At 38.2% G+C, this 8971-nt stretch overlaps 1 pseudogene; it reads left to right on the top strand.

Moving 5' to 3' along the window:
• The first annotated feature begins 6038 nt into the window (after positions 1-6038).
• LOC116582244 lies at positions 6039-6967 on the top strand (annotated as a pseudogene).
• Positions 6968-8971: the final 2004 nt, after the last annotated feature.

Here is an 8971-nt window from a genome sequence, read left to right as displayed (position 1 = left end):
GTCCACATCCTCACCACTTTATATGACATCTCAACTTGGCCTTCATTTGCATCTCTCCCATTATGACTGGGGCTGAGAATCATTTATGTGTAAGAGCGAATTTTTTTCTTTCTCTGTGAACTGTCAATATTCTTTGCCCGCCATTTTTATTGTGCTCTTTTTCGTGTAGATTCATAGGAGTTCTTAGTATTTCAGAAAAATAAGCCCTGTGTGATATGAGTTGTAACTATTTTTCACAGTTTGTTATCAGTCTTTTGGCATTACTTATGTGGGTTAGACCAATAAATCATACTTCTGTAATAAAATATTTCAAACATACAGATAAGTGCACAGAACACAGTAACAAATACCTATGTACCTTAAATTTTGTTATTTGGGTCATTTTTACAGAAATTGTTTTTCTTTTTAAAGAAATAAAATGTTCCATGGGATTCCTGGGAGGCTCAGTCAGTTGAGCCGCCGCCTTCAGCTCAGGTCATGATCCAAGGGTCCTGGGATTGAGTTCCACATCAGGCTCCTTGCACAGGAGGGAGCCTGCTTCTCTCTCTGCCTCTGCCTGCCACTCTGCCTGCTTGTGCTCTCTCTTTCTCCGACAAATAAATAAATAAATAAAATCTTTTTTTTAAAAAACGAAATAAAATGTTCCAGAAACAGATGAGGCCCCCTTTGTACTCCTTTCAGATACCTTCCCCTCTCCCCTCCCCCAAGGTAACCATGATTCTGAAATTAGTTTTTATTCTTCCTGTCAATGTTTCTATACTTCCACTATGCATCCATAAAAACTGTACTGTTTGGTATAATTTTTACGTCTACATAAACAACATCAAACTCTACGTATCAACTCCAAACTTGTTTCCCCCCCCCCTCAATATTATGTCTGTAGGGTTTATCCAGGTGGTACATATAGATCAAGTTAATTGATTTTCATTTCAATAAAGCATTCAATTGTGTTAAGATACCAACAGTTGTTCATCCCTTCCCTCACTGGTGGAAATTTTACTATAAAAAGCAACAGTCTGAATGCAAGAGTTCTCTAGGGTTTATGCCTAGAAGCTCAGTAGCTGGCTGGTACCATGTCCCTCTCAAAACCTGTGAGAGAAAAAAAAACAAAATGAAAAACCCCCTCCAAAAATATATATTGGTACTCTAAAGGGGTACCAATATATATTCCAACAAGCAGTATATGAAAATCCCAATTACTCTAACATCCTTGCCAATGCCAACTCGGTATTTTCAGGCTTAAAATTTTCCAATCTGATGAGTATGAGAATGGTTAATTGGTATTGTTTAATTGGCATTTCCTAATTGCTAGTATAACTGAATATTGTCCAGCTGGGTTTCCTCTTCCACAAATTGCCTATTCATCTGTTGCTCATTTTTTCCATGGGCTTGTGCATCCTTCTTACTGCTTTATAAAAGAGATTTTTATATCCTGGATAATAGAGGTACACAGAACATATATGAATGACGCTCAGTCAAAGTTAAAGCCAAAGCCAAGTATCATTATCATAGAATAAACTTCTGGAATACAAGAATACTTCTAATTTTTAAAAAAGATGTATTTATTTGAAAGAGAGAGAGAGAACAAGTGAGAGGATGAGCGGGGGAGGGACAGAGTAAGAGAGAGAATTCTGGAGCGGACTCCCCACTGAGTGCAGGGCCTGAAGCAGGGCTCCATCCCAGGACCCCAAGATCATGACCTGAGCCAAAGGCAGATATTTAACTGACAGAGCCACCCAGGTGTCCCATACTTCCGCAATGTTATCAGTAAGCATTTTACTATTACAATTTTATTAATGGACTTTTAACACTTGGACATAGTGCAAGAATACGAGTTTCTCAACACTGTCAGCAGCTGGACTCCTTCTATGCTGACTAGAGCGCATATGTTCAGTACTAAATACTCACTTTCAACTGAGATCAATGAAAGAATGAGCTATTTGAGGGAATCCTCATTTTTCTCTAACTTATTTCCCTTTATTTGAACTCTTTATAATCTTTATTAAGGATGAACTGAAGATTTACGGTGAATATTGCACAAGGTTTTGGGATTTTTCCATCACGTGAAATTTTGACAATGGAAAAGATGACAGTTTGCTTTTATTCCATCTTCACAAGATATGAGAAATTCTCAAATAAGGCTTTTTCTTAAAAGATTTATAGTCTAAATGGAATTCAGCAGCTAAAAATTAAATATAATCTTAAAAATTATTTTAATATGAACGCTCTGTAGGCAAACAATTCTTATCTTTGTATAATAAAATTATTATATAATCAAATATCTGTTATTGTGCCATGGACTATTATGTAAAATAACATAGACATCAGTTAGCTCAAAATGCATATGGCTTTCCTAAATTGTCTAGCTAATATGTTCTCTTAATATTGACGTTAAAGACCAACCTAAGTACCTATTTAACTATTTGAAATTTCTTAATTGGTTTTTGACGTAAAATTAACAGCTTGTATGAAATTAACAGAATTTGCTCTTGCAATAATAAATAAAACTTTATTCTTCAAAGAACTGATAGAACTTATATATAAATAGAAAGATGAATTTGCATAGAATTTCTATACAAAGCAAATAAGATTTTGTTGGCTTCGAGTTATATCAAAAATATTTTGTGCTGCATTTTTTGCTTGCTGTCTTCTGTTTAGGAGAACCTGAGGTTATAATATTCTCCTATATTTCCTTTTTTAAAAGATTTTATTTATTTATTGAGAGAGAGAGAGAGAGAGTTAGAGGTAGAGCATGAGCGGGGCGGGTTGAGGGGAGGGAAAAACAGGCTCCCCACTGAGCAGGGAGTCCGACTTAGAGCTTGATCCCACGACCCTGGCATCATGACCTGAGCTGAAGGCAGACAGAGCCACCCAGGCACCCCCTCCTATATTTTCTTTTGAAAGTTTAAACATCCTGTTTTCTTTACATACAGGTTTTTATCTGAAATTTTGTGTGTGGGGGGGGTTATGATGACAATTACTGGCTGAATTAAATTTTTCCATGTGGGTTGCCCCAGAAGATCTATTAAATGACCTATATTTACCCACAAATTTGTAATGCTACCCCTTTTGAGTACCAAGTTTCCATATATATGTGGATTTTCTTTTCTGGATTATTTATTCTGCTCCATTGATCTATTTATCTATGTCCTGTACCTTCTTCTCCTTCAGAATTATTCTGGCTGCCTATGGACCTTTGTTTTTTCATATGAATCCTAAAGTTTGTTTTTCTAGTTAGATGAAAAAACCTTTGGGGATGTTTATTGATTAACTTTGAATTTTACATTAGTGAGATTTTAAAAATCCATGAACATGCCATATTTCTCCATTTTTAAGATAATATTTACATGTTACAATAAAAATTTTGTTTTAAGATTTTATTTGTTTATGAGAGAGAGAGGGAGGACTGGAGAGGGAGAGAGAATCTGAAGCAGATTCCATGCTGATCACAGTGCCCGATGTGGGGCTCAATCTCACAACCATAATGACCTGAGCCAAAACCAAGATTTGGACACTTAACCAACCAACTGAGCTACCCACACATCCCTACAAGGAAAATTTTAACATCTTCCATATACATTTTGCATCTTTTGTTAGATATCCCTTCGAAACCTTATGCATTTTGTTGCTTAAAGTTTAAAAAAAATTTCTAATAGGTGGTAGCTCGTAAGTAAGCATGCTTAATTTTTGTTTACTGATCTTGTCTCTAGCAACACAGTTGCACTCTCTATTATTAGTTCTGCTAGTCTGTTGCAAACTCTCTTGAATGAGGTGATGTTAATGCCCTGTCCCATACCACTTGGCCCATATTTGGGTTCCTCTACAACTGTGGTAGAAAGTTTTTGTCAAGTTGACTGCTTTCCACTTGAAGGGGATGACCCTAAACTGATGGATGGAAACACAAAATGTGGCGAATACATGCACTGGAACATTATTCAGCTACAGAAGGAATGAAGTATTGATACACGCTAGAACATAGATGAATCTTGAAAACATGCAAAGTGAAAGAAGCGAGACGCAAAATGCCACATACTGTATGATGCTATGCAGAAGAGAGGTCCATAATGGGCAAATCCATAGAGCCAGGTTTTAGATTAATGGTTGCATGGAGTTGAGGGGAAAGGGGAATGGAGTGACTGCTAATGGACAGGGTCTCCTTTGGGGATGATAAAAATGTTCTGGGATTAGATAATGCTGATCGTTGTGTAATCCTGTGATTAAACTAAAATCCACCAAAGTGTACACTTTAAAAGGGAGGGTTATAAGATGTACATTCTGTCTCAATTTAAAAATGTAGATTATAACATAACATAATAAAAAAAAATAGTAAATTAAAATGTAGATTATAATAATAGAATCTCAAAGAGTTGTTAAAATTCAAAAGATAATGCGGGGCGCCAGGGTGGTTCAGTGGGTTAAAGCCTCTGCCTTTGGCTCAGGTCATGGTCCCAGAGTCCTGCGATGGAGGCCCGCCTTTAGGCTCTCCGCTCAGCAGGGAGCCTACTTCCTCTCCTCTCTCTCTCTGCCTGCCTCTCTGCCTACTTGTGATCTCTGTCAAATAAATAAATAAAATCTTTTAAGAAAAAAAAGAGAGAAAGATAATGCATGTATAGGGTTTAGCACAATTCTTGACATTGTCATAAGCCCTCAATAAATTAAAGGATCAGTTCCTTCCCCAGAAAAGAAGCAGCAATTAGACCCAGAATCTGCCTCCTCTCCCCCATCATCAGCCAGTCTCCCACCTCAGCAGAAGACTTGTATTTGTCCATATCTTTTAGACTTTCTATTTCTTCTTAAATAAGTTTTGCGAAGTTATATTTTCTAGAAAATTGTTCATCTATAATTTTATATTTATTGGTAGAAAGTTGTTTTTGGTGTTTTACAAAGATTTTATATACTTATTTGACAGAGAAATAGAGAGCGAGAGAGGGAATACAAGCAAGGGTAGTGGGAGAGGGAGAAGTAGGCTCGACACTGAGCAGGGAGCCGTATATGCAGGGCTCTATCCTGGGACTCCAGGATCACGACAGGAGCCAAAGGCAGACGTTTAACCAACTGAGCCACCCAGGTGCCCCATTCAGTTGTAAATACTTCTTAATTCAGATTATGAATTGCCTTTAATCCATGAGTTATATACAAAAGTGTTTTTTAAACATTCCAAAGAACTTTTTACAAGTTTTTGCTGTTATGGTTGCTTTTTAGTTCTAACTTAATTTCTTCGTAATCAGGGAAGGTACTCTGAATGAAACTAATGCCATGTATGTATTGAGACTTGTTTTCTAGCCTAGAATGTGGTTAGTATTCCAACTACGCTTGAAAAAAAAATGCATGTATTAATACTTGGGTGCTAGGAAATATATATGGTGTGTGTAAAATATCATTAACCTTATTCCCTTTGCTGTATCTTTTATCCCATGAATTATTCACCCTCTAACTGGAAGCCTGTATCTCCCACTCTCTTTCATCTATTTTTGCCCATCCCCCATGCTCCTCTCTTCTGACAACCATCAGTTTGTTCCCTGTGTTTATAGATCTGATTCTGTTTGTTCATTCATTTGTTTTATTTTTTAGATGCCACATACAAGTGAGGTCATATGGTATTTGTCTTTCTCTGCCTGATTTATTTCATTTGGCACAACGCCCTCTAGCTCCATCCATATTGCTGCAAATGGCAAGATTTCATCCTTTTATGGCTGCATGATATTCCATCTCATATATATATGATATTCCATTTCATATATATATGCCTTCTTCTTTTTCCATTCATTTATCAATGGACACTTGGGCTGCTTCCATATCTTGACTATTATAAATAGTGCTGTGATGCATATAGTAAAAAGCTTCTGCACAGAGAAGGAAACTATCCAACAAAACACAAAAACAACCTACTGAATGGGAAAAGATATTTGCAGACGATAGAGCTGATAAGGGGTTTATAGCTACAATATATAAAGACCCTACAGAACTTCACACCAAAAAACCCAAATAATCTGATTAAAAATGGGCAGAGATCTGCCTGCTCCAGAGCCCTGACCAGGATGCATGCCTGCCACTTCTGTTCTCCCCCTGCAGACCCGGCAGCTGCACTGGAGAGTGGGGGGCAGGTGGCTGGAGAGGAGTAGATGTTGCTGGCAAGGACAGTACTGGAAAGCATGGCCCCTATCATGAAGGTGCTGCTCCCTGTGTAGCTAAAGCAGCTCCCCAGGGGCGTCTGGGTGGCTCAGCCAGTTAAGCCTCCCACTCTTGATTTTGGCTCAGGTCACAATCTCATGGGGGACACAATCTCAGGTCACACTCAGCGGGGAGTCTGCTTCTCTCCTTCCACCCCTCTGTGTGCTCTCTCTTTCTCTCTCCCTCTCTTAAATAAATCTTTAAAAAAAATCTTTAAAACAGCTCCCATCCCGAGAGCATTACCAGGTTCACCCAGCTCAGAGTTTTAGAATGGCTTCGATTATTGCCTTTCGTTGGTGTATTTGCACTACTTGGCTATCTTGCAATTTGTCCATTCCTCCAGAATCAAAAATGACAGAAGGATAGCTTGATTCATCTTAATATACAAAAGGAAAGTCCCAAAATGATGAAGACTTGTGTCTTTTTTTTCTAAGATTTTTTTTTTATTGAGAGTGAGAGAGAGAGTACAGAGGGAGAGGGAGAAGCAGACTCTCCAGTGAGCATAGACCCACAGGCAGAACTCGATCCCAGGATCCTGAGATCGTGACCTGAGCTGAAGGCAGATACTAAACCGAATGAGTCATCCAGGTGCCCCAAAGATTTGTGTCTTACTAAAACAGCTTATTGTGGGTTTTAGTGTTCAAAGACTTTCCTGCCTGTGATGGTTCACGTAATCAACACAAGGAATTGACAGAAGACAACATGGGACTTCTCATACTGAAGAAGAAAGAAGTGCAACAGTTCTGAATTAGGATTGAATCCAGTTGTGTGCTGTAAAATCTTTTAACAGTATGTTTTTATTCTTTGTGTAGAGGATGTCTTTCAAATGGTGGTCTTAATTATTGCTATTGGTTGAGTAACTGTTTCTGCTAGTTTATTTTCTTGCTACACTATTGTTTATATTTGATACCTTGTATATTCTGTCACTTACATAGAAACTAAGTTGTACAACCCAATCATTCTTACTTCTAAGACTTAATGTATCTTCCTAAATAAAACCAACACTCTTGGCCTTAACTGACAGAGAAAAATCTGAGTTTTGACAATGAATCCAAAGCTATTCCTTTGAATATCAGTATTATCAATAGAATCTATACTTAAAATTTTTCTCCCTATGGGGCGCCTGGGTGGCTCAGTTGGTTAATAGACTGACTTCAGCTCAGGTCATGATCCCAGAGTCCTGGGATCAAGTCCCGTATTGGACTCCCTGCTTGGCAGGGAGTCTGCTTCTCCCTCTGACCTTACCCCTCTTGTGAGCGTGCGCGCTCTCTCTCTCTCATTCTCTCCCTCTTAAATAAATAAAATCTTTAAAAAAAACCTGTCTCCCTATGCTAGTAAATATATTATTTTTCAGTCTTCTTCTGTTTTGACCATTTGAAGTGATTTTTCCTCTTTGGCCTTCCACATACCATTCTTTTTAGAACAATAAGAAAAATATTCCTCTCAAGAATTATTTGAGGGGCATCTGGGTGGCTCAATTGGTTAAGCATCTGCCTGCCGCTCAGGTCATGATCTTAGGGTCCTGGGATTGAGTCCCACATGGGGCTTCCTGCTCAGCAGGGAGTCTGCTTCTCCATCTCCCTCTGCCCCCTCCCCGCCCCCCACTTGTGCCCTTTCTCTTTCTCAAATAAATAAATAAAATCTTTAAAAGAAGAAGAAGAAGAAGAAGAAGAAGAAGAAGAAGAAGAAGAAGAAGAAGAAGAAGGAGAAGGAGAAGGAGAAGGAGAAGAAGAAGAAGAATTTGAGTTTCAAAGCAATAAACACTTGGGGCACCTGGGTGGCTCTGTCCATTAAATATTTGCCTTCAGCTCAGGTCATGATCCCAGGGTCCCAGGATTGAGCCCCACCTAGGGCTCCCTACTCAGTGTGGAGTCTGCTTCTCCCTCTCCCTCCACCCTTCCCCCTGCTTGTGCACGCTCTCTCTCTCCCTCTCTCACAAATAAAAAAATAAAAAAGATCTTTTAAAAAAAAGAAGATAAACACCTTGCTTTATAAAGGTTGTGTCTAATAAGTGTGAATATCCCAATGTCAAAAGAGACTTCAACTGGGTATAGAAAGTTCCAAAAAGGAACAGTTATTTACATCACAAAATATTTATTTACTTTACAAAAGGCTTGTTTGTGTCTGTTTACGTGTGTGTTTTGTGCATGTATCTTGAACTCTTTGACTCAGTTGACAGGGTGGAGTGGGGTGGCAAGAATACTTATAATAAACTTAAGAGCTGAAGCTCAATTAGAAATAAACAAAATATATGTGAAATCATATTAAAATTATAAATAGCTCAGTGTTCAAAATTACATACATTTTTTCTCTATATAACAATGTAAGCCAATAAAACTCAAAATACAAATAGTTTGCAAAATAAACTTACTGGAGAATCTTTTTAAAAAATAATAAATTAATAATTTCAAATGGGCAGAGGACCTGAATAAACATTTTTTCCAAAGAAGACATCCGGATGACTAACAGACACATGAAAAGATGCCCAACATCATTAATCACCATGGAAAGGCAAATCAAAATTGCAACAAGATATCACCTTACACCTGTCAGAATGGCTAGAATCGAAAACATAAGAAACAAGTGCCCGCGAGGATGTAGAGAAAAAGAAACCCTCGTGCTCTCTTGGTGGGAATGTAAATTGGTGCAGTCATTGGGGAAAATAGTATGGAGGTTCCTCAAAAAAATTAAAAATAAAAATAAAAATACCGGGGGTGCCTGGGTGGCTCAGTGGGTTAAAGCCTCTGCCTTGGGCTCAGGTCATGATCCCAGGGTCTTGGGATGGAGCCCTGCATCAGGC

The sequence above is a fragment of the Mustela erminea genome, chromosome X, assembly GCF_009829155.1.
Source record: "Mustela erminea isolate mMusErm1 chromosome X, mMusErm1.Pri, whole genome shotgun sequence".
In the NCBI taxonomy this organism is placed as follows: Eukaryota; Metazoa; Chordata; class Mammalia; order Carnivora; family Mustelidae; genus Mustela; species Mustela erminea.
This window is presented reverse-complemented; position numbering and strand designations above follow the sequence as displayed.